General features: G+C 42.8%; 1 protein-coding gene across 6 annotated transcripts in view; it reads left to right on the top strand.

Moving 5' to 3' along the window:
- BLNK (B cell linker) overlaps nucleotides 1-24,056 on the top strand; it is a 330,248-nt gene that overhangs the window by 212,568 nt on the left and 93,624 nt on the right. The gene's annotated exons all lie outside the window — the stretch shown is intronic.

Below are 24,056 nucleotides of genomic sequence, written 5' to 3'. Positions count from 1 at the left end.
CAATTTACTTGGCGTAACATTATATTTCACAATATAAAAAAAAAATTGGGCTAACTTTACTGTTGTCTTATTTTTTTTTTATTCAACAAAGTGAATTTTTTCCAAAAAAAGTGCGCTTGTAAGACCGCTGCGCAAATACGGTGCAAAAAAAAGTATTGCAACGACCTCCATTTTATTCTCTAGGGTGTTAGAAAAAAAAAACATATATAATGTTTGGAGGTTGTAAGTAATTTTCTAGCAAAAAAAAACACCTAAAATCCAAAACGAGGCTGGTCCTTAAGTGGTTAAAGCCGTATTCAGTGTAAACGAGGGCTAAAACCTAGACGCTGAGACCCCATTCACACAGGGGCAACACGACTTGCAGGTCGCCTCAGCGAGGCGACCTGCAAACGACTGCCCGGGCGACTTGCAAAACGACTTCTGTATAGAAGTCTATGCAAGTCGCCTCAAGTCGCCCCCGAAGTCGTACAGGAACCTTTTTCTAAGTCGGAGCGACTTGCGTCGCTCCCCTTAGAACGGTTCCATAGCACAGAACGGGAGGCGACTTGTCAGGCGACTAGGTCGCCTGACAAGTCGTCCCTGTGTGAATGGGCTCTGATTGGTTACCACGCACAGCTGCACCAGATTCTGTGTGCACCCGTTTTAGTAAATTTCCCCTAGGGGGGCTTCTTCCTGCATTCATTGGGACCATGGAGAACAGGTGTAGTCACCCTCTAACAGGAAGTCTGATCACAGCAACAAAAGAAAAGGAATTTGGAGGAGGCTGAGAGTAATAGAAGGGAACATTTGGAGAATGCATACTTGAATAGAATCTTATTTTTATTTTATTTTTTAACCAGAGTTTAGTGGGAGACCTAGGATGCCTTAACTCATGCACATGTGCAGGAGTTCAGTCATCCCGACACACAGGCACTGTGATGGAATATATACTGAGCTGCGCATGCACAGCTCAGTGTATATTTTAAAGAAGACTGCGAGCAGGCAGGTAAGTTTATTTTATTTCAGAAGAGACATTGCATGTCTCTTCCCTAATAAACAGCATGCCTGCTCACAATTTTTTAAGGAAAGACGTAGTTCCGCTTTAAAAATAACACGAGGAACATTCAAGAGAAGAAAATTATTTGACCAAAAGAGTAGTGGATGCTTGGAACAGACTTCCGCCAGAGGCAGTAAGTCAATCAATAGTATGTAAATTTAAGCATACTCTTGGCATAAACATAGGTCTAGCAATCTTGATGAGTCACTTAATCTTTTCTGTCATCAGTATGTTTCTATGTAACAGGTTAAATTCTTTCTGCTGATTAAAATCTTGTGAGTCTTAAAAGGGAAGTATCCTTCTATGGTTAGCAGAGTCAATCTGCTCATAATATACTGGTTTATAGTACGTATATTTTGGTTATACACATCCCAGCATAACTCATTAAACCAACTGAGTTGTCTGCAACTGAGGAGGCAACCAGTCAACCAGTGGCGGCTGGTGCGCAAATTTTTTTTTTTGGGGGGGGGGGGGGGGGGCTCAAACAAACAGAAAAATTCTGAAAAATACTGAAAAAAAAAACATCAATTGCAGCCTCGCTTCACAAAAGACACTGACAGCAACCACCCCCCCCCCCCTGCGGCCGGTTTAGCGGCACTTACTGCTCCTGTGTTGGGGCTCTGCTCCTCTCCTTGGGTGGCGGGGCTCTTCTCCTCTTTTGAAGTGGTGGGAAGCGGCGGCTCCAGGGTCCGCTCGGCTCCTCAGGCTTCCTCCGCTGTGTCTCCTCTTCCGCCAAAGCGTTAGACATCCAGTAGGATCGCCTGGCGCTTTGGCCATTCGGGAGACAGGTCTCACTGACCTGCCTCCTGATTGGCAGGGAGTTAAGTTAGTGTTAAAATAGCGAAAATTAATTCGCTACCGTCACAAAACAGGGTGGGATCGGGACGCAGTGCTCTGTGCCCCGAGCCCACCCTATTTTGAAGCCTATTAGAGCCTCTGGCTCTTATCATGTGCTTCAAAATACACACCCATCGCCTATCTCCGCCATAGTAATTCATGTGCGCATGGATAGGAAGGGCGACAGAGGTTTCAGGGGGGGCGGCGCCCGTGTGCCCACAATGCATGGGCCTCCACTGATGTCAACTGATCTTCCATGCCCACTAAGAAGAATATTAGTCTACTTGTCTAATGTAGGGCTGTGTATAGAGAGCAGAGAGATCAGGGTGCCATGTCAGCTGTACAGGAGGGGGTGGGGGTCACTGGCATCCAGCAAAATCAATGTTGTTGGAAATAATAAGTATAACTATGGACAAGACTTTATTTTTAGTTTTGGACAGAGCAGGGGAGACTTATAACCTATGCTGTCTGAAGCCTCACTGAGGAGATTTCTCCTCACTTCCGGTTACAGTGACAACATTGTCAGTTGGACAGAAATTGAGAAAAAAAACTCATCAGGGACACGGGGCAATAAAAATCTGATGGATGATTTAACCTTTCCCCGCCTCATGAAAAAGTTTCTTAATTCCTGTATGCACCCCAGATATTTTCCATTACTTCCTGTTCTGTCACCAGGAAAGGAATTGAGGGGATATCTACATAAGGAGGCTTCTGAGAGCAGTAAAAATTGACAGAGGATCTATCCTTTCACACGCTACCTGAAACTAAGAAAAGAAATTGGGCAGGCTGAGGAATGACTTCAGGAGATTTTTGTGGGCAGGCAAGGTCTCCAGGCTTAATCAGCAGCTGTTGACAATACCGTAATCTCTGGGCGGTATTGAATTCCCGGACATGCACAGATACCATAGGGTGACACATATGGTCTGTATACTAAGTTGGTGTACTCCTGAATTGGGGAAAAGATAGGTACAATTTGAACACGCTTTTTCAGAGTGCCTGCGTGAAGGGCCTACCGTGGCTCTACAGTGATGTTCTATGCCATCTCCTCAATCATCCGACTATTGCAGTTACATTAACATGGATGCAAAATTTGGTGGGATTGATCCTATAGTCTTGACCATCTCTGGACTAACACCAGTAACTGCTCATCCACGTTTCGCTCCAGGAGTGCAGGGTGGGTCATTTCTAACTATTCTTCAGGCGTGTCGATTTTGAGTCTTACACTTTCATAGTCAGGGACATTGGTGCTCCTTATCAGAAATTCAAACCATATTTTAACCCCCTTTGCCTATGTAGAAAGCAATGTAATTTGCATCACTTTGTGACTCACAACTGGGGAAAATTGTATCCTTGCCCTTCCCTAACAGTTGATGGATTTTGTACCCCATAGCCTATCGCAATCACACCATATCCTAGCCAACCCGCCCTATCTCCCACAGCACCTGGCCAAATGGAACAAGACCTAGGCACTATCTTCTCTGAGAAACAAAGAGACAGAATCATACTAATCCCCCACAAGGCATCTATCTCCTGCAAAACCCAAGAGACGGGTTACAAAATTTTAGCTAGGTGATATAGGGTCCCTAAGATCCTCCATAAAGTATTCCCCCAGAGGTCTCCACTATGCTGAAGTGGAGACCTCTGTGGGAATACTTTATGGAGTACCCATTTTTAAGTGGTTGCACAGGAAGTTGATAGTCTGGGTTTTTTTATTGACACCTTTACAGGTACAGCCGTCTGACGAGACCGCGTTTCTACAGTTGTTTTCCCTCCATTACGGACCTGCGGGTCCACTTAGGAGTAACATGTTACATACATAGTTAGTAAGGTTGAATAAAGACACCAGTCCATCCAGTTCAACCTGAGTGAGTACACACTCACATCAGTCCCTACCCTCAAGAAACCCACAATCCAAGGTCCCCAACTCACATTCATATACTAGAGCCAATTTTGGACATAAGCCAATTAACTTACCAGCATGTCTTTGGAGTGTGGGAGGAAACCGGAGTACCCAGAGGAAACCCACGCAGGCACAGGGAGAACATGCAAACTCCAGGCAGGTAGTGTCGTGGTTGGGATTCAAACCTTTTACTGCTAGGTGAGTGCTACCCACTACACCACTGTGCTGCCCTAAATGTTACAGGATATGCAATTGCTTACACTGTATAAATCAAGGTTATCAACTTTTTTGTGTATGAATCTTATGGACCACAAGGAGTGTTTCTCCTGTATAACCTTAAAATTATAAATAAAGAATAAAATAACAGTGGCTATGTGGTTAGCTCTTCTGCCTAGCAGCACTAGCGTAGTTGATTCGAATCAACCATGGCACCACCTGAGTTTGCATGTTTTTTGCTTGCATGGGTTTCCTCCGGATATTCCAGTTTCCTCCCACACTCCAAAGACACGCTGGTAGGCTAATTGGCTCCTGTCTAAATTGGCCCTAGTATGTCTATGTATCAATGTGAGTTAGGGAGCTTTGATTGTAAGCTCCTTGAGGGCAAGGACTGATGTGACTGTACAATATATGTTTGTAAAGCGCTGTGTAAATTGACGGCGCTATAATACCTGTAATAATAAATAAAGAAATACAATTTTTTAAAAAACCATTTACTTGGGATTCTGCCACTGTACTTGAAGCCGAACTCCTAGGGTCAAAGTTTAAAATTCCTGTTATACAAGGGGACCTGCTCTGCTCCCTCCTTTACTGGATCTATGAGAGCTACTGTCAAGTGTGGGAACAAATTCAAAAACTCCTCTGTCCTAACACAACTTGTATTATAGCTGCTTCTCCCCTTTGGCTGAACCCCCACCTACCCCAGTTTAACATTCTACCGGACCATGGGCCACCAAGGGTATAAAACTCCTGGGATATCTTGTTCAGGGAGGTCGATTGTTGACCTTTTCATGAATTGAAGGCAAGATTCGCCCTCCCCTATCTGACACTTTTTTTTTTTTTTTTTTTTTTTTTTTTTAGATATCTCAAACTTTGCCACGCCTTCATATAACAGTTTGGTTTCCCTGGGGTAGAGATTCTGCCTCCTCCCCTAACCGAAATACTGCTCCAGGATGCCTCCCTGAAAAAAACCCTATCCAGAGAACTGTTTTTGGTTGCTCCACCCCCCCCGTAGCCTGTTGCAAGACAAAATGCGCAGGAGATGCCCCAGATCTGCAGGGAGAGGACATGTGGGACTTTCCCTTCCGATATTTAGTTTCCACCAGGAAACAGTTTACATTTTTATGTAGAATTTATCTAACTCCTGCTAAGCTAGCTGATATTTACTGCACTACTTCAGCTGAATGTTGGTGATGCTCTCATTCCCCAGTTGCTTTTAGCCATGTTTTTTAGCATTGCCCGGTAATCCAGGCATTCTGGTCAGAGGTGTGCAAATGCATAAATGATGCATTGGCCTGCCAATACCGTTAGCTGTATGTCTATTAGGGTTGGTGGAAGGAATTGCTCCTGTCAAGACTCACAGAACACTATCCTCTTATTCTATGCCAGTAAGGCAGTAATATTTCACTGAAAAAAACATCTGCACCCACCCTGGCTTTTTGGAAAGCCTTGGTCAACAACATGGTTCCATATTAAAAAGCCACCTAACTAAATAGGGGCTGCCCCAAAATTTGACAAAGTATGGCAGAGTTGATTATCCACCCCTTCCACTAATGCCTGAACTAAATTACATCTTGGTTGCTGTCATAAAAAAGTTGATCTCATGCAGCCTTCTTTGTTCTTTAAATGTATGCCCTAATGGTCTGTACCTGCCTTTTCTAGTATAGCCTCTGACATTCAATGTCCAATTCTATGTATCTGTGAACATGTAGTGATGTATCACAGTCATCCTGGTACTTTAGATGTCTGGGGATGAATAATATCAATATTACTCTGTTAAGACCAGCTGCGTTTATCAATTCCAGATTGACCATTTTTGGTGTGAGGTCACTGCAGGGGGAGTGGAGTAGGGAAGGGGGGAAAGGGGTTGGGAAAATAAATTTCTAACTTTTATATTTTTGGTTGTTTGTACCTTTTTGTACTGGTTATTGTAATTATTTGCTTTCAAGGCCCTGTGTGGCCAGCACGCATATTGTAACTTTTATATATTTGGTTTTTGGCACATTTGTGGGTGCACTGTTATGTATGCTAACTGCAGAAAAATCTCAAATAAAAGAAAATTGGACAGGAGGTTGAAGGTTTATGCCCCGTACCACACGGTCGGACATTGATCGGACATTCCGACAACAAAATCCATGAATTTTTTCCGACGGATGTTGGCTCAAACTTGTCTTGCATACACACGGTCACACAAAGTTGTCGGAAAATCCGATCGTTCTAAACGCGGTGACGTAAAACACGTACGTCGGGACTATAAACGGGGCAGTAGCCAATAGCTTTCATCTCTTTATTTATTCTGAGCATGCATGGCACTTTGTGCGTCGGATTTGTGTACACACGATCGGAAATTCTGACAACGGATTCTGTTGTCGGAAAATTTTATAGCAAGCTCTCAAACTTTGTGTGTCAGAAAATCCCATGGAAAATGTGTGATGGAGCCTACACATGGTCGGAATTTCCGACAACAAGGTCCTATCACACATTTTCCGTCGGAAAATCCGACTGTGTGTACGGGGCATTAGTTTTAGCTGTCATGCTGTTGCCCAGTCTAGTGCCAATTCAGGGGATAGAGTGGTATTTCTGTGGTATCATGTACACCACAGTAACTGTCAGGAAGAATCAGTGCTTCAGTAGTGGGGAAATAACAATCTCAGCTCTTGGGAGCTTTAGCTTTTACAATAGCCACCCTGACAAGGATCCCTCCAATGAAAACCTGTCACCCTAAAAATAACATTAATGACAAAAAGTTTTATAAAAAAAACCCAAGTGTGAAAAATATCTGAATTCTGGGAAATGCATCAACTGTGTTTTCTCTGCTCTTTGAGAAGTCAAGTTAATAGGTATAAAATGTTGCCCAGGTTGCAAGTAGAAGGAGCCTGTCTGCTGGTAAAACTTGTTTCAGAAATGCAGAGAGCTCTAATTTAAACCTGATTAACTTGAAAACAGCTTATTTCACATATGAAATACAAATGTGTCCAAAGAATAAGGGCAAGTGGTAAATGCAAATGTCTTTTGAAAATGTGTCCAAAGAATAATAAAACAATCATCCACCCCAGTGCACCTCCACCGTAAGTGAATAAAGATGTACGCTTACCAGATCCCTAGACTCCACATTTATAGAAGTCTAGATGACCATGGGTTTACAAATCATGACCAATCCATCCATATGAAGGAGGTGAAGATAGTGTCAAGCAAACACTATCTTGGTTCTTAATCACTCTCATGGATGTCCCATTAAAAAGAAAAGGATCCACATAGTGTAAAACCATAGGATGGTTTATTGTTAACAAGCGTTACTAACAACTTACAAAAATCCAGTGAAATATAGCATATAGATAAAAAGATTCCCAGGCTGGGAAGAAAACAAGCTGGCATGGTGTTGATGGACATAGACTCCGCCCTACATGTTTTGTTAGATATGGATATTTCGTGGAGCCCCATGCCCCCGATGACTTGGAATCTTTTTATCTATATGCTGTATACACCTCCTTCATATGGATGGATTGGCCATGATTTGTAAACCCATGCCCATCTAGACTCCTATAATGTGGAGTCTAGGTATCTGGTAAGCGTACATCTTTATTCACTTACGGTAGAGGATCACTCGGGTGGATGATCGTTTTATTATTCTGCATTTACCACTTACCCTTATTCTTTGGACGCATTTTTAAAGACTGTTGCATTTACCACTTACCCCTATTTTGGAAACATTTTTTGAACTGCTGTTCGTTATTTAATGTGTTTGCACTTCATTATTTATTTAGAGCCGCAATTCTTGTTTTATATGTATTTTTTTTTACACAATTTGTTCTGTTATTGCCAGCAGGCTTTTTGGTTACTTTTGTTTTCACCTGCGCAATAATAACTTTCCACATTCTACAATTATTTTTTTTTTTTTGTACCTACCTAAAAATCATAATTATGTGCAGCAGCCAATCCTGTGATTCTGGTACCCCTGCAAGCTAGAGTCAAATCCTGCGACTCTCTGCACACCACACTGTTGTTCATCGATACAACCTGGTACAGCTCCCATTCCAGGCTGTGATTGGACAATAAAAGAGCAGCAGGACACCAGTGAGGGCTGCACTGATGACAGCCAGTTTTCCTTAGCCCGTATGAAGTCCAAGATGCACACACAATATGAATACACTATAAGTACAATAGAGTGAACCAAAGTATCAAATATAAGGAGAAGAAATGTGTAATACTCTGTAAGGTCTGCAAGAATTTATTTATAAAACATTATCTTTTTTACATATCTTTATTTCTATAGGAAAGCTCTTTTTTTTTTTTTTTTTTTTTTTTTTTTTAGCTAATCAGAACTCTAGGTTTGACCCTAAAATGCATTAGGCATACATTACTTTATATCAGCCATTCGCAACTAATATTCCATAGAAGCTTAGGGTTCCTCTTTTTTGGGGGTTCCTTGAGTTCTGGTTGGTTGACCCCCCCCTATTTGATGGTGCCTGCATAGCTCCAGGGCCTATGCCCTTTGGCAAAACCAACGGCATGACACCAAAAGTCTTTTTAACTTTCTGTAATGGGGCAGTCTTCACATTGACAACTACTATAAGGGGCATTCTTCCCACTGATCACCAATAATAAGGGGCATTCTTCCCACTGATCACCAATATAAGGGGCATTCTTCCCACTGATCACCAATATAAGGGGCATTCTTCCCACTGATCACCAATATAAGGGGCATTCTTCCCACTGATCACCAATATAAGGGTCATTCTTCCCACTGATCACCAATATAAGGGGCATTCTTCCCACTGAACTTCAATAGACTAGTTGTAGCAGGGGATCACAAAGACCTGATTTCAAGGGTTCCTCTGGGGTAAAAAGTTAGTTTGAGAATGTTCTATAAGAAAAGAACCTTTCTTATTAGATTACTTCTTATCTTAGTGTTCATTATACATTTATGCATGTGACTGTGAAAGACTTTTATGGGTGCCTACATTAAAGGCATCACAACTCACAGGAAGATTATCATTTAATACATACTTTCTTGAACAACTTATGCTCCATTTTAACCTAACTCTGGACAACTTATCAGTAAGACAGTGTATGCTATAGGTGGTATAAGGTGTAGTGTCACCTACCTAAAAAAATAAATAAATAAATACCAGGACACTATAGGGTCTGTTTATAAAACATCCATTAGACGAATGTCACATGCATTTGTCCAGGCTGCGCGAGTTTTCCCTCTATTTTCTCTAATATCATTACTTCCTACCTTGCCAGCTGGATATACACTATTCCTTGTACATGTATTTCAGATGGTATCACACCTTTTTAGCTGTTAACAGGCCCACTGAGTGTTCCTTTGTCATTTACAGTAAACTGCAATGCATAGATGTGAACCAACCAATAGGAAAGAATGGCTTTGACATGCATATTTGTGCAGCAAAAAAAACAAAACAAACAGTTTTGCTGAATCTTAACAGACAAGTGTAAAATGTCCCAAACAACACTGTGTGAATACTATGGCTATGTGGCCAGCACACTTGTCTCATAGCATTGGGGTCCTGGGTTTGATTCCAATCATGGATACCATTTGCATGGAGCTGTTCTTTCTGCGTTTTGTACAGTCACTGTTTAGGTTATTGGCCTCTGCCCCTACTAAGTGCATATGACTGTAGTATGGTCTCTACAGTGTTGTGGAGTAAATTGGCACTGTATATTTGAGTGAGATAAATACTATATATTATTTTTTGCAAAGTGGAATGTATTGTCTTTTTTTTTTTTTTTTTTTTTTTTTTTTTTTTAGGAACTTTTAGATATATTCGTGTATATGATCAGCTTAATGGAAATAACCTTGCTAATCATGTTTTCTTAAAGAAAAAATGTTCTAAAAATAAGTTTCTATTTTAAGTTGATTTTCGCCGTAATTCTGCAGGGGCAGTCATAGTTGCTCATTACACTACCTGTTGTTCTTCCTGCTTAGTAGTGCATAAAGACATTGAACTGAACATATACTATATATGGCTTATCCTGTAATTAGTTTATCTCTGTAATTTTTCAGTTTTATCACATACAACCACTAGAGGGAAATTACAACATCCTATTTTTAGCAATGTATAATGTTTTGTGTGCATATTTTTATATGTTATAATTGTTCAATACTATGTACAAGGATAAAAATGAAAAATGTCATTAAGTCCTTAATATAAGTTACATATGAAAAATTCATAATTCAAATCGGCAGGTAGAATTTTTTTTTTTACATGTTCACCAGACTCACCTTAACTGCTTCACTAAAAAAAAACAGTTTAAAGACCAAGATAGCTAAAGCTGAGATTACACACACAGCTGAATGAGTCGGAAAAGTGACTTATTGCCTTTTTTTCCCTGGTCTGTACAACACCATACAGTATAGTGTCTCAGTTAAAGAGAGAGAGAGTTTGAAAGGTAATAAGCTATTGCTGTGCTCTTTTAGAAAACCCCAAATACTCTGCAAAACCAGCGTGCGCCCTATTAAATGTTTTTTGGGTAAAATAAATAATTTTATAAAATAACATAAAGAGTTAAAAAGCACAGACTATACATATAGTTACATAGTAGGTGAGGTTGAAAAAAAGACACAAGTCCATCAAGTCCAACCTATGTGTGTGATTATGTGTCAGTATTTCATTACATATCCCTGTATGTTGCGGTCATTCAGGTGATTATCTAATAGTTTCTTGAAGCTATCAATGCTCCCCGCTGAGACCACCGCCTGTGGAAGGGAATTCCACATCCTTGCCGCTCTTACAGTAAAGAACCCTCTACGTAGTTTAAGGTTAAACCTCTTTTCTTCTAATTGTAATGAGTGGCCACAAGTCTTATTAAACTCTCTTCTGCGAAAAAGTTTTATCCCTATTGTGGGGTCACCAGTACAGTATTTGTAAATTGAAATCATATCCCCTCTCAAGCGTCTCTTCTCCAAAGAGAATAAGTTCAGAGCTCGCAACCTTTCCTCATAACTAAGATCCTCCAGACCCTTTATTAGCTTTGTTGCCCTTCTTTGTACTCGCTCCATTTCCAGTACATCCTTCCTGAGGACTGGTGCCCAGAACTGGACAGCATACTCCAGGTGCTGCCGGACCAGAGTCTTGTAGAGCGGGAGAATTATCGTTTTATCTCTGGAGTTGATCCCCCTTTTAATACATGCCAATATTCTGTTTGCTTTATTAGCAGCAGCTTGGCATTGCATGCCATTGCTGAGCCTATCATCTACTAGGACCCCCAGGTCCTTTTCCATCCTAGATTCCCCCAGAGGTTCTCCCCCCAGTGTATAGATTGCATTCATATTTTTGTCACCCAAATGCATTATTTTACATTTTTCTACATTGAACCTCATTTGCCATGTAGTTGCCCACCCCATTCATTTGTTCAGATCTTTTTGCAAGATTTCCACATCCTGCGGAGAAGTTATTGCCCTGCTTAGCTTAGTATCGTCCGCAAATACAGAGATTGAACTGTTTATACAATCCTCTTCTTCCTTACTTTCATTTTCTCTCTTTTGAAGATGATGTTTTGTACTTTCCGGAATTGCTACTTTGGAATCTGATAAATTGGGTACTCCCGGGAAGGGGTGGGGGGGGGTTAGCAAAACCCCCGTATGTGCCTTTATATCTTTGAGTGTTCATGACTGTTGTTTATGTTTGATTATGGTTTTTTTCCACCCATTTGTAATTGTAAGGCCTGTTACATTTTGTCAATAAAAATTATTGGAAACTAAAAAAAAAAGTTAAAAAAATAAAAACTTCTAAAAGTAAAAATTCACATAAAATCGATTCTTTTTTGTTCTTTACAAAAAAGAATACACACAATTTCTTAATTGCAGTAACCAGAAGAATTGGATGCATTTGAACAAAAAATTGCAAATTCTTTTACTTCCAAGATTCGAACCATCCAGAACTTTATTGATCTCCAAAATGCAGAATATTGGGGTTAGCTGTGTAGTTTGTGGATAAAAATACTATTAAAATGTATTTTCTTTTTCCCTACCCTCGAATGACAGCCATTCATTATTTTTATTTTTTACCACTGCAGTGTGCACTTACAGTCCCTGTTCTCCCATCCCCCCCCCCCTCAATTTTATTATCACTTGACACTTCCCTGCTGTCTGCTTAGTGCCATGCTCCATATACAGATGGCATGCATATGAATAGAGATCTGCAGGAGAGAAGTCCTCTTTTCTCCCTTCGCCTTTCAGGACAGCACCTTGGAGAGAGCGTAGCTCCACCTCTTAGACAGGAAACACTGCGTGACAACGCCCCTTTAAAAAGCAGCTGCTTCCACCATGCCATCAGTTTTAGTGTTTCCTCCGCCATGGTGGAAGCACTGCTTGGGGAACCAGAGGGGCTGCGCTCTCTCCAAGGAGAGGGTTTTGGCAGGACCTCCACGTTTGGGTACTCAGACCAACCCAGCTCCTTCCCTTACGTGAGGAGGGTGCTCCGGTGTCCTTTCCTTCTCCGGCTCACAGGAGTAATGGTCTGCCGGAAGTTTTCCACCCGGGGTGTTCGGGGGGCCGCGGTTGTGCTCAGTAAGAGCGTCCATGCCAGGCCTCTGCATGGCGGCGCCGAATCCCGGACAGCAGGTGATGTCAGTTCCGGTGGGCGGATACTTCCGGCGGGGCGTAGCAGCGATTGGTTCCTGCTGCTGGAACGCAGGAGGAAGGGGCGGGTCCTCTGGCCGGGACTTCCTTTTGTTTGGCACATGGAGCCTAGTACACAGTGCAGCAGCTGCGGATTGCACTATGGAGACAGCGGAATCGTCAGCAGCAATGGCGGATGCAGGCGCCCAGGTTCCCGGCCAGGCCCAGGTAGGAGAGGTGCGGTGGCACCTCTTTCCTTTTATATCACTGGGTGTTTTATCTTTGATGTGGTTATTCAAAACCTGCTGCTGTCTGCTATGGGGTAACAGTTTCCATTAGCAGTTCAGCAAAGGAGTGAGACTCTGGGCACTTAGAGTGTTGGCTGGAGGTACTACTTTTCTCTGAAGCCTTAGTTCTAAAGGACCTGGGTTTTTTCTTGTTTCTCTGTTTCAGAAAGCTACTGCCAAATCAGAGAGAACAGGGAGAAAGTGCCCCTCATGCAAAAATCCTTTAAGGGACTCTTGGCCCAAACCACTGTGCAAATCCTGCATTGTGGATTTAGTAAAAGAAGAATCCTCACAAGAGTGCAAAGAGCTCTTATCTTCTGTGAGGAAGGAGTTAGCAGAGGCCCTAGGGACAGTGCGTTCCCTTCTAAAGCACGGCCAGAGTTCCAGCCAAGAGCAGAGTTCTCACTCCAGTTTCCCTCAGTCCACTTCCAGACAGGTGGAAAGTGAGTCGGAGGAGGAAAGGGAAAGCATTCCACCCTCAACCATTGATTCTGAGGAGGAGGAGGTGGAAGAAGAGTCAAGATCATCTAGATATAAGCTGTCACTTGAGGAGGTGGATGAATTACTCAAGGCAATTTATACTACCCTGGAGATCCAGGAAGAAAAGGCTCAGCTGTCTGTGCATGATAAGATGTACCTGGGGCTGGAGGAAATTAAACACAGGGTGTTCCCTGTGCATAAAGTGTTAACAGACACTATTAAAAAGGAATGGAAGAACCCAGAGAGAGGACAGTTTTTTTTCTAAAACCCTCAAAAGGAGGTTTCCTTTTGAGGAGAATGAGGAACTATTGTGGAATAAAAAACCAAAAATAGACGCTGCCTTTTCTCAAGTATCTAGGAAGACTGATTTAGCTTTTGAGGACATGGGTATTCTCAAAGATGCTATGGATAAGAGGGCAGATGGGCTACTGAAGAAAGCCTGGGACTCATCTCTAGCTAATCTTAAGCCAGCAATGGCGGCTACGGTTGTGGCTAGGAATCTGGAGTGCTGGTTAGAGCAACTTAAAAATCATGTTGTGGCAGGTACCTCCAGAAAGGACTTATTGGAGTCCTTCCCTACCCTGCTTAAGGCAGTAAAATATATGGCAGATGCCTCTGCAGAATCTATCAGGATGTCAGCCAGGTCCTCTGCGCTTGTTAACTCAGCAAGAAGAGCACTCTGGCTAAAGACCTGGTCAGGGGATTCAGCTTCTAAAGTAAAACTGTGCGGAATTCCCTTTTCAGGAGACCTGATGTTTGGGCCAGAACTAGAGACTGTCCTTGACAGGACAGCAGACAAGAAGAAAGCTTTCCCACAGAAGAAGAAAACGGTACAGCAGAGGAAAAATTTTCGTCCTTTTCGACAAACCGATAAGGAAAAGGACCACACACAGAAGAGACCCTGGTCTTCTCAGAGAGGAAGAGGTAGAGGTGGGGTACTCTTTAGAACCCCAGAACAAACCCCTAAAAAACAATGACCATCTAGTAGGGGGGAGACTACAGGACTTCTTACCAGTCTGGGAAAAAACAACAAAGAGTCCTTTTGTTCTGGGGTTAATCAAAAAGGGTTATCAATTGGAATTCTCACAAAGCCCCCCAAGTCGGTTTTACATCACAAACCTGCCAAAGGATCGGGAAAAGGCTCTGGCCATGAAGTCTCTGTTACAGGAACTGATGCAACAGAAGGTCATTTCCCAGGTTCCGAAAGATCAAGAGGGGAAGGGGTTTTACTCCCACATTTTTATGGTCAAAAAGCCATCAGGAAAGTTCCGCCTGATTCTCAATTTAAAGGTTCTAAATCGATCCATAAAATACAAAAAATTCAGGATGGATACGATTTTCTCAGTAAGGAATTTGCTAACCCCCAAATGTCATATGGCTTCCATCGATTTGAGAGATGCCTATCTCCATATACCAATAGCGCCCCCATCACAAAGGTTCCTGCGTCTTGCAGTCAATCTGGGGGGAGGGGAGATTTGGCACCTGCAGTTTCGGGCTCTGCCTTTCGGTCTTTCCTCTTCTCCCAGGGTATTCACAAAAGTGATGGCGGAATCTTTGGAGCCCCTGAGACTGAAGGGGATTTCAATAGTACCCTATTTGGACGATCTGCTACTGTCTGCAGACTCAAGGGGTCAAGTAGAGGTCAACCTACAGACAGTTCAAACACATTTAAGAGGTTTGGGATGGCTTCTCAATCTTCAGAAGTCAAACTTAATTCCATCTCAAAGGGTAAGGTTTCTGGGGTACGAAATAGACTCGATAGAACAGAAAATTTTTCTACCCCAGGAGAAAATAGAGAAGATGCAGTTGACCCTGATAACACTTCAATCCAACGCAGAGATCTCTGTAAGACAAGCCATGTCTGCTCTGGGTCTGTTGACAGCAGCAATTCCTTCGGTACAGTGGGCCAGGTTGCATTCCCGTCCTCTGCAATCGGATATCCTGATGAATTGGTCATACCAGGAACCTCTGGAGAAGAAATTCAACTTGGGGGCAAGAGCAAAAAGGTCTCTCTGGTGGTGGAGGAACCCAGGAAACGTTTCAAAAGGGCTTCCTTGGGTCTTTCCGGTAACCAGAAGGCTGACTACAGATGCCAGCGCCTGGGGATGGGGAGCTCACCTGGAAGAAAAAACGGTTCAGGGAGTTTGGACCAAACCAGAAGCAAGAAGATCTTCAAATTGGAGAGAGTTAAAGGCTGTTCACTTAAGCCTCCTCTCCCTCCAGGAATTTCTAGTGAATCAACATGTCCAAATATTGTCAGACAATATGACGACAGTATTATATTTAACAAAGCAAGGGGGCACAAAAAGCAAAACCCTAATGGGTCTAGCGCATCAGATCCTAAGATGGGCAGAGAACAATGTGGCCTCTCTATCAGCAGTCCATCTAAAGGGGACGGAAAACACCTTAGCAGATCTCCTCAGCAGGAAAGAAATAAGGGAAGCAGAGTGGTCTCTCAATCAGGAATTATTCGAAAAGATTTCCAAGAGTTGGGGTCATCCCCAAGTGGACCTCTTTGCAAAAGAGGAAAATGCAAAAATACCAGTCTTCTTCTCTCTTCAGAGACAGGATCAAGCTCTCGGAGTAGATGCGTTAGCTCACAAATGGGACTTCCATCTGTCCTACGCTTTTCCCCCGTTCCAACTGATACCAAAGGTGTTAGCCAAATTCAGATCGGAGTCCACGGAGCTAATATTAATAGCTCCTTATTGGCCAAAAAGACCCTGGTTTTCAACCTTGATGAACCTCTCAGTGAAACCTGCTTGGAGATTACCAATCAGGACAGACCTGTTGAGTCAGGGCCGAATTCTCCATCCAGATCCAGCTTACCTCAAACTAACAGCTTGGTTTCTGAAGAACAAATCTTAAGACGAAAGGGTTTATCAGAGAGGCTTATTTCTACCCTTCTTGCAAGTAGAAAAAAAGTGACGAGAGACATTTACTTTAAAGTCTGGAAGATCTATAATTCTTGGTGTTCCAGTAAAAACTTTGATTTTCGTACCACATTTTCAGTTTTGGAATTTCTTCAAGAGGGATTGGAGAAGGGGTTAGCAGCAAGTACGCTCAAGACGCAGGTAGCTGCTTTATCAGTTTTTTTGGAAAGAACCCTGTCAGGGGAACCTTTAATAATCAGATTTTTTAGGGCAATGGCAAAAGTAAAGCCTAGACCTGTTGTTAGTTTTCCCAAATGGGATTTATCTTTAGTTCTTCAGGGTCTAACTATGGCACCGTTTGAACCCATAGAAGAAGCATCATTACGTTTCTTGACGTTAAAGACTATTTTATTGGTAGCAGTAACTTCCGCACGTAGAATTAGTGAGTTACAAGCCCTTTCAATTAAAGAGCCCTTCATGAGATGTCTACAGGATAGGGTAGTCTTAAGGACGGATCCAGCATTTCTACCAAAGGTGGCTTCAGTTTTTCACCGTACACAGGAAATCATTCTCCCTACTTTTTGTCCTTTACCTTCGGGAGCAGGAGAAGAAGCTTTCCATACCCTTGATGTCAGGAGGTGCCTGCTTAAATATCTGGAAAGAACAAAGGAAATCAGAAAGTCATCCTCACTCTTTGTTTTAATGGAAGGTACTCACAAAGGAGGTAAAGCTTCCAAAAGCACCCTTGGAAGATGGTTAAAGCAGGCCATCAAAGAGGCATACATATCTTTGGGTCTGGAACCTCCGGAAGGGGTATTACCTCATTCTACTCGAGCAGTGGCGGCATCATGGGCAGAAAGGGCTGGGGCATCTCCTGAGCAAATCTGCAAGGCTGCCACATGGTCCAGTTTTTCGACCTTCATAAGGCACTACCGCTTGGATCTACTATCAGCCTCGGACCAATCATTTGGTAGGAAGGTTTTGCAGGCAGTAGTCCCACCCTGAAGTAAGTTTCTCGGTTATCCTCTCCAAGGTGCTGTCCTGAAAGGCGAAGGGAGAAAACCTTAGTTAGACTTACCGGTGACGGTATTTCTACGAGCCTTTCAGGACAGCAGCCTACTTCCCTCCCTTGGTTATCATATGTAAAGTATAATTATAGGACCTGGTAATTGTCTGATTATATTTTCCAGCATGTCGGAGGATTTCTCGGTAACAACTGATGGCATGGTGGAAGCAGCTGCTTTTTAAAGGGGCGTTGTCACGCAGTGTTTCCTGTCTAAGAGGTGGAGCTACGCTCTCTCCAAGGTGCTGTCCTGAAAGGCTCGTAGAAATACCGTCACCGGTAAGTCTAACTAAGGTTTTTTTTTTTTTTTCTCTCTCTCTCTCTCACTTTCTCTCTTTCCATGTTAATGCAAACAACTGTTAAAGGATAACTTTACTGTAAATATTTGTGTCTGGACTGAAGCACTGATGTGGGAGGGGCTGTGTTTTGGACTGAACTACATACAGCCCTATATAGAAAGTAGGGGGAGCCGTTCTTGGACTGAATTGCATACAGCCCTATATGGAAATGTGGGAGGAGCTGTTCTTGGACTGAACTGCGTACAGCCCTATATGGAAATGTGGGAGGAGCTGTTCTTGGACTGAATTACATACAGCCATGTATGGAAAGTGGGAGGGGCTGTGTTTCGACTGAAGTACATTAGCAGTGCGTGGAAATGTGGGAGGGACTGTTAGAAATTAAGTAAAGCTTAGAAAAGTAGGACGACCTGGTTCCTTGGTTATTTTTGTTTCTCATGGTTACCCCAGGTGTGGGTCCCCTATGTCGGGTAAGAGGAGGTTCCCGGCACGTGTAGCCCCCAAGCTCGGTCTATGCGGGTATTGGGGGGTGTTTTCGGTCCTTGGTTGTGGGAAGTTCTGTGGTCATATCCTTTTCTCCCCACTAGATGGCCCCATCCATCAGCCTGGGGTGTAGTTTACATTCTTTGTCATCTAGGAGAGCCGATGTTCTGCCATATAGTGTCCTCCTATCGGATAGTGTCCGCTCCGTACTGCGCAGGCGCAGCGCTTGCGCAGTACGGAGCAGAAGGAGATGCCGAAAATGTCCGAAGTTGATCAGCTGACCATCAGCTGTACACGGCGCTTCGGCAGTTCTTAGCGATGGCAGTGTAAGAGGGCCCCTCGCGGGCTCGCTTCGCTCGCCACGCTTCGGGCACGGCCTCGCTGCGCTCGGCAACTATATATTCTCACTCTATGTCCACTTGGATAGTAGGGAATGATCCTGGACATAGGGTGAGAATAACAGCGCAGGCGCCGTGTACAGCTGATGATCAGCTGTTAAACTTCGGAGACTTTCGGCGTCTCGTTTGTCCTCCGTACTGCGCCTGCGCAGTACAGGGAGGACACTATATGATAGGGGACTCTATTTGACAAGACACCGGCTTATTACACGTGTCGGTTCCCTTTTTTGACAGGAGATGCGCTGCAGCGTCAGTTGCGTCGTGCTGGAAATTACACGTCACGGTGGCGGATGTGACGTCACACGCTAGTCATTGGGCGGGGGACTCCATTGCCGCCATGTCACAAGTGGCGTACTTTTGCAATCATGGCTTTATCCACTCTATGCATATCTCTATGCATATGGGTGGAATCTGGAGTGCCTTGATTACCTGTGTGGATGGGGAATTTCCTACACCTGCACAGGGGCTGGACTGACCAATTGATTGGATAATTGTACCACAATCTTCACCTTGATTTCACCTTTTAAAACCCATGTGCTATCCAATTTGGATGTACCACTTAATGGGACTGCACTGACCCGAGATACATCTAGTGACAGATATGCTGTAATGTTGGCTCCCTTTTTGTTTTTTTTTTGCAATCATCAGTGCATTTGATTAATGTAATTCTGCTTTTTATTAGAGAAAATATATATATTTTATTTTTATATATGTTTTATCTTTTTGAATTTTGTTTGGACTGGAGTACATACAGAAGCACTTGGAAGTGTGGGAGGAGCTGTGTTTGGACTGTGATGCCTTCAGAGGAGTTGTACAGTAATGCACACAGTATGGGAATGACTGACTATATCTATTTAGGATTTCTCTTGTGACCTGCTTCTGTAAGTCAACAAAAATGGGATGGAGCATAAATCTTACTGAGAGACAGCAAATCCATTAGGAAACACAAGCCTCTAATACACACATGTGAAACACAAGGCCCGCAGCCCGAATCCATTTCATGTGGCCCTCGCATCTGTCCTGCAGCTGCGGAATCACCTTCATCTCCACCCCCAACTTTGTCTCAGCAGTTGGCAGCAGAGAGGAGGACAGAACTTCTCCTCCAGATCTTGCGCTTTGTACACTGCTCAGACAGAACACCATGGCAGAACCATGTTCTGTCTGAGCATTCTCTAATAAAGTTTCTTTTGAATGATATCAGCAGTGTGCGACCCTCCTTATCAGACTTTTTTTCCTTTTCACCTGCTACAGGAGTGTCCTAAGTTATTGCTAAAACCAATAATAATTGAATGCAGAGTTATTTATTTAATATGATAAAGAGTAGATATATTTATATAGTTGTAGTGCTGGTAGATTTTATAATCTACTGCTGATAGGTAAATTTAGTGGGTTAACTGTTCATACATAGTCAGATTGCCTCTGTTCCAGCTCGGCTGAGTTGTATGTAATTTCACACGGTGCCTGTGGGTGTCATCACCATGGGCCGGTGTTGGAAAGGCAACGTGTTGAAGTGTATGAGTGCTCCACTGTCCCGGAGATAACTTGGTGGAGGTGGTCCTCCGAGTTGCATTCTGGGAGAGGGTATTTATGGGACAGACGCCATGTTTTAGGGTCCCTTTTCCGTCCACCTGCTGGCCCTCCTGGCCGACAGGTATGCGCTAACAGTACTACCTCGTGGTCCTCCGACCGGGAGAACCACGTTTCTTCAGCGTGTGGGTGGGCCCAGAGGCTTGTCTGGGGCCTACTACAGCGGCAGAGGAATGGTCCTGGGCTGTCTGTCCTGTGTGAAGAAGCTGGACAATTGAGAAGATCCCAGGGGAGGACCCATCATGGAAGGACCATGCAGAGTGCTGGTCTGGAGAGGGGCCTGGTGACTCAGTTGGAGGACGCATCCTAAAGTAATCCTACCGCATAGTACTACCGGGTTGGCTTAAAGGTCCTAGTGCTGTGTTTGTTGTTCACCAAGAACCAATACATCCTGTGGCAGAGGATCGTACGGGTTTTATTTCAATCAAGTCTGTGGCAGAGACTTTTGTTTGTGCTGCGTACTGGCTGCTAGGTTAGTGAGAGAAACCTATCCAGGCGGCCAAAGATTCAACTAATCAGGGAGAGAGAGTATATTCAGCTACAAGTTTCAATCCCTAATGCTACATAAAGAACACTAAGAAAAGCTTGAGCTTCCCTGCAACTTTCCTTCTACCTCTTTCCTGCTACTTCCTTTAATTTACATTCATTAAAGCATTGGAAAAGATACTCAATTGTCTGGTGCCTACAGTTTATATGGTAAACTCAACGGGACCCTAGACCCGGTTCCGGTGAAATAGACGTAACGAAGGTGACGGCAACAGCCCGCTTAAACCAGCAGCTCCACCGTGAGTTAATGCTACATAGTCTTATAGATAAAACTTGCCCTTTGAGGGCAACCATCATGCTGAGGTGGCTTGCGATGAAAATGAGTTTGACACCCCTGGGATAGCTGGTCAATCTGTATATTTTACTATGGAATGTTGTAACTTGTCTGAAATTTTCTTTGTATTATTTCTCCAGCCTCTCCTATTTATTGCCATATTTGCTGCACACAACCTCCAGTCAAATATAATTGCATAATCATTAGTAAAATAGGAAAATAATCGTGATATTGAGATTTCAATATTCAGTAATATGACTTAAAACGTGCCCTGTGCTGTGACACCAATTATACTGGCAATGGGTGTTTTAATAAATATGAGAATTCTGCAGCTGTGGAAATAATAAAGGAGGGCGGTAGAATAATGCTATATAATGAGGACTGCACTGTTTTCTCTGTATAATAGTCAGACCATCACTGTGTAATTACAAATTTGCTAGCACATTACAAAGGCATCAATTTCTAGGCTGGCTTGGCGGGCCAGCCAATTGCGATGACGATGCCCAGGTTTAACTGTGTGTAAGTTAGCAAAGAATATATAATTATAAATATAATAATTTTAATAAGCACCTGTAAACGTAGGAGGACTTGTAAGCAAAACTGGTGTTAAGTTGGATTTATTTGGTGTCTGGAATTTCAAGATTCAGACTGCTGTAAATGCCATCTCTGTGTCTATAGATGTACTCAGGATTACCTAAAGGCAACCGCAATTTACAACTGAGACTGCATTTTTGGGTGGGTATCTGGGAGTATAAAGAGGAAGGAAGCCTCCAGGGATGCATGATGCAAGTATCTCAGGAGGCTTCAGGAAACTGGGGATGTCATTCTTGCCTAGGCGAGAAAAGCGGAAATGTGGGTTGCACTCCCCCAAAAAAAGGTATTTAAAAAAAAAAAAAGTATCTAATTTTATCAAAGGAGGGGTAAGAAGTAGGAGTGCACGTCTCTTGAGCAAGGAGATGTGGACATGCCGTGGTTGAAATTATGCGGTTGACCCCCCCCCCCCTCCCCAATCTAGCATAAGTGATGTAGTTCTCACTATAACGTGTAGCTTCTGGGTCCTAGTGCTCCTGGCACTCATTTGGTTTCTCATGGCTCCCTATTCGGGGTCCATGCCTTTGATATTTTCCTTAAGGGATCCTGACATACAGCACCATTCCACACATATACACTATATTGTCAAAAGTATTGGGACACATGAACTTTAATAGCATCCCAGTGTTAGTTCATAGGGTAAAATATTCAGCTGACCCACTCTTTACAGCTATAACAGCTTCAAATCTTCTGGGAAGGCTGTCCGCAGGGTTTAGGAGTGTGTCTATGGGAATATTTGACCATTCTTCCTTTACTCGAGCAAAGGCCGTGGCTGGGCTATAGCCATCTGAATGCTTTTGCTTGCCATCTGGTAAGCGAGTTTTTTATTAGGTGGTGGCACTTCAGTTTGGATCAAGCTCACCTGGGTGTCTTGTTTTGGACTCTGTTCATGCACACTAACCTCTTGTTATTCATAAGCCATTGCTGGTTTGGACCTTATATAGAGCAGCTTTTCTTTTCCATTCTATTTTTGTGTTATCCTGCAAATAAGCTGCTGCTCTTTGGATTTTGATTTTTATATAAATTTATTTATTATTTCTTATTAATTTTTTAAATCATCATTGTCATTTGGATCTAGCGTGGTTTTTTCCTTTTATATTCTTCCAGAAGCACATTTGTGAGGTTAGGCACTGATGTAGATGAAAAGGCCTGGCTTGCAGTCTCCTCTCTGATTCATCCCAAAGGTGATCTTACGGGTTGAGGTCAGGACTTTGTGCATGCCAGTCAAGTTCCTCCACCTCATACTCGCTCATCAATGTCTTTATGAACCTTGATTTGTGCACTGATCCAAATCATTTGGTGGGGGGGGGATTATGGTGTGGAGTTGTTTTTCAGGGGTTGGGCTTGGCCCCTTAGTTCCAGTGAAGGGAACTCTTAAGGCATGAGACTACCAAGACATTTTGGACAATTTCATGCTCCCAACTTTGTAAGAACAGTTTGGGGACGGCCCCTTCCTGTTCCAACATGACTGTGCACAAAGCAAGGTGCATAAAAGACATGAATGAGCGAGTTTTGGGTAAGGAACTTGACTGGCCTGCATAGTCCTGACCACAACCCAATAGAATACCTTTGGGATGAATGAAACTGAAGACTGCGAGCCAGGCCTTCTTGTCCAACATCAGTGCTTGACCTCACAAATGTACTTCTGGAAGAATGGTCAAACATTCCCATATACACACTCCTTAACCTTGTGGACAGCCTTCCCAGAAGAGTTGAAGCTGTTATAGCTGCAAAGGGTGGGCCAACTCAATATTGAACCCTACGAACAAAGACTGGGATGCCATTAAAGTTCAGGTGTAAAGACAGGTGTCCCAATACTTTTGAAAATATAGTGTATTTTGCCTGCTCACCTGAAGAAAGGCTTTGAGAAGATAGCCACCCACCCACCAGAAATCTGTATTTTGGAAAGGCATCGCTATAAATAAGATATATTTTTATGGCGCTTTAGCATAAGAATAATGTTTTGGGTGTTGGTAGGTAATATGCGGGATAGTTTTCCATATATATGTGTGGATGGATGTACGACGCAATATAGTGCATTTTTATACTTTTGTACAATAAATGAAATTAATTTAATATTTTTGTTCATGTTTCTTTTCCATAAAGAGCACTTTGAATTTCCCACATTTTGTTTATTCTTTTCTTTTTTTGGAATCATATTTAGTAGACATGTGGTGCACCATTTATTCATTCACACCATCTTGTCAGTAATATGCAACATAATAAATGTTTCCTTTTGGGTGGAATACTGCTTTATTGAGCATGTAACCCTTGCAGCTTACTTAAATCTACTTTGCGTTACGTGCAAAACTGGTTATCTATTGGGGATTCTAACTAAGAAGTTTCTCCACTTGAGATTTTTTACCACCAACCCTACCCACAAATTCATTACAAAAGTGTCTTTTTTTTTTTTTATAGCTGAATGCTCCAGTTATATACTTGGCCTATATTATGGTGGTGAGTGGTGACACCATTTGGGTTAGTAATTGCAATGGCCGTTGAGTGAACTGAGAATTAAGGTGAGGTTTTCTAGCCACAGACCCTGTAAGATATATAGGAGGCCAACCACATTAAATAAAATGAAATTACTTGGCGGCAGTGCACA

This window comes from Aquarana catesbeiana, linkage group LG08, assembly GCF_042186555.1.
Source record: "Aquarana catesbeiana isolate 2022-GZ linkage group LG08, ASM4218655v1, whole genome shotgun sequence".
NCBI lineage: Eukaryota > Metazoa > Chordata > Amphibia > Anura > Ranidae > Aquarana > Aquarana catesbeiana.
This window is presented reverse-complemented; position numbering and strand designations above follow the sequence as displayed.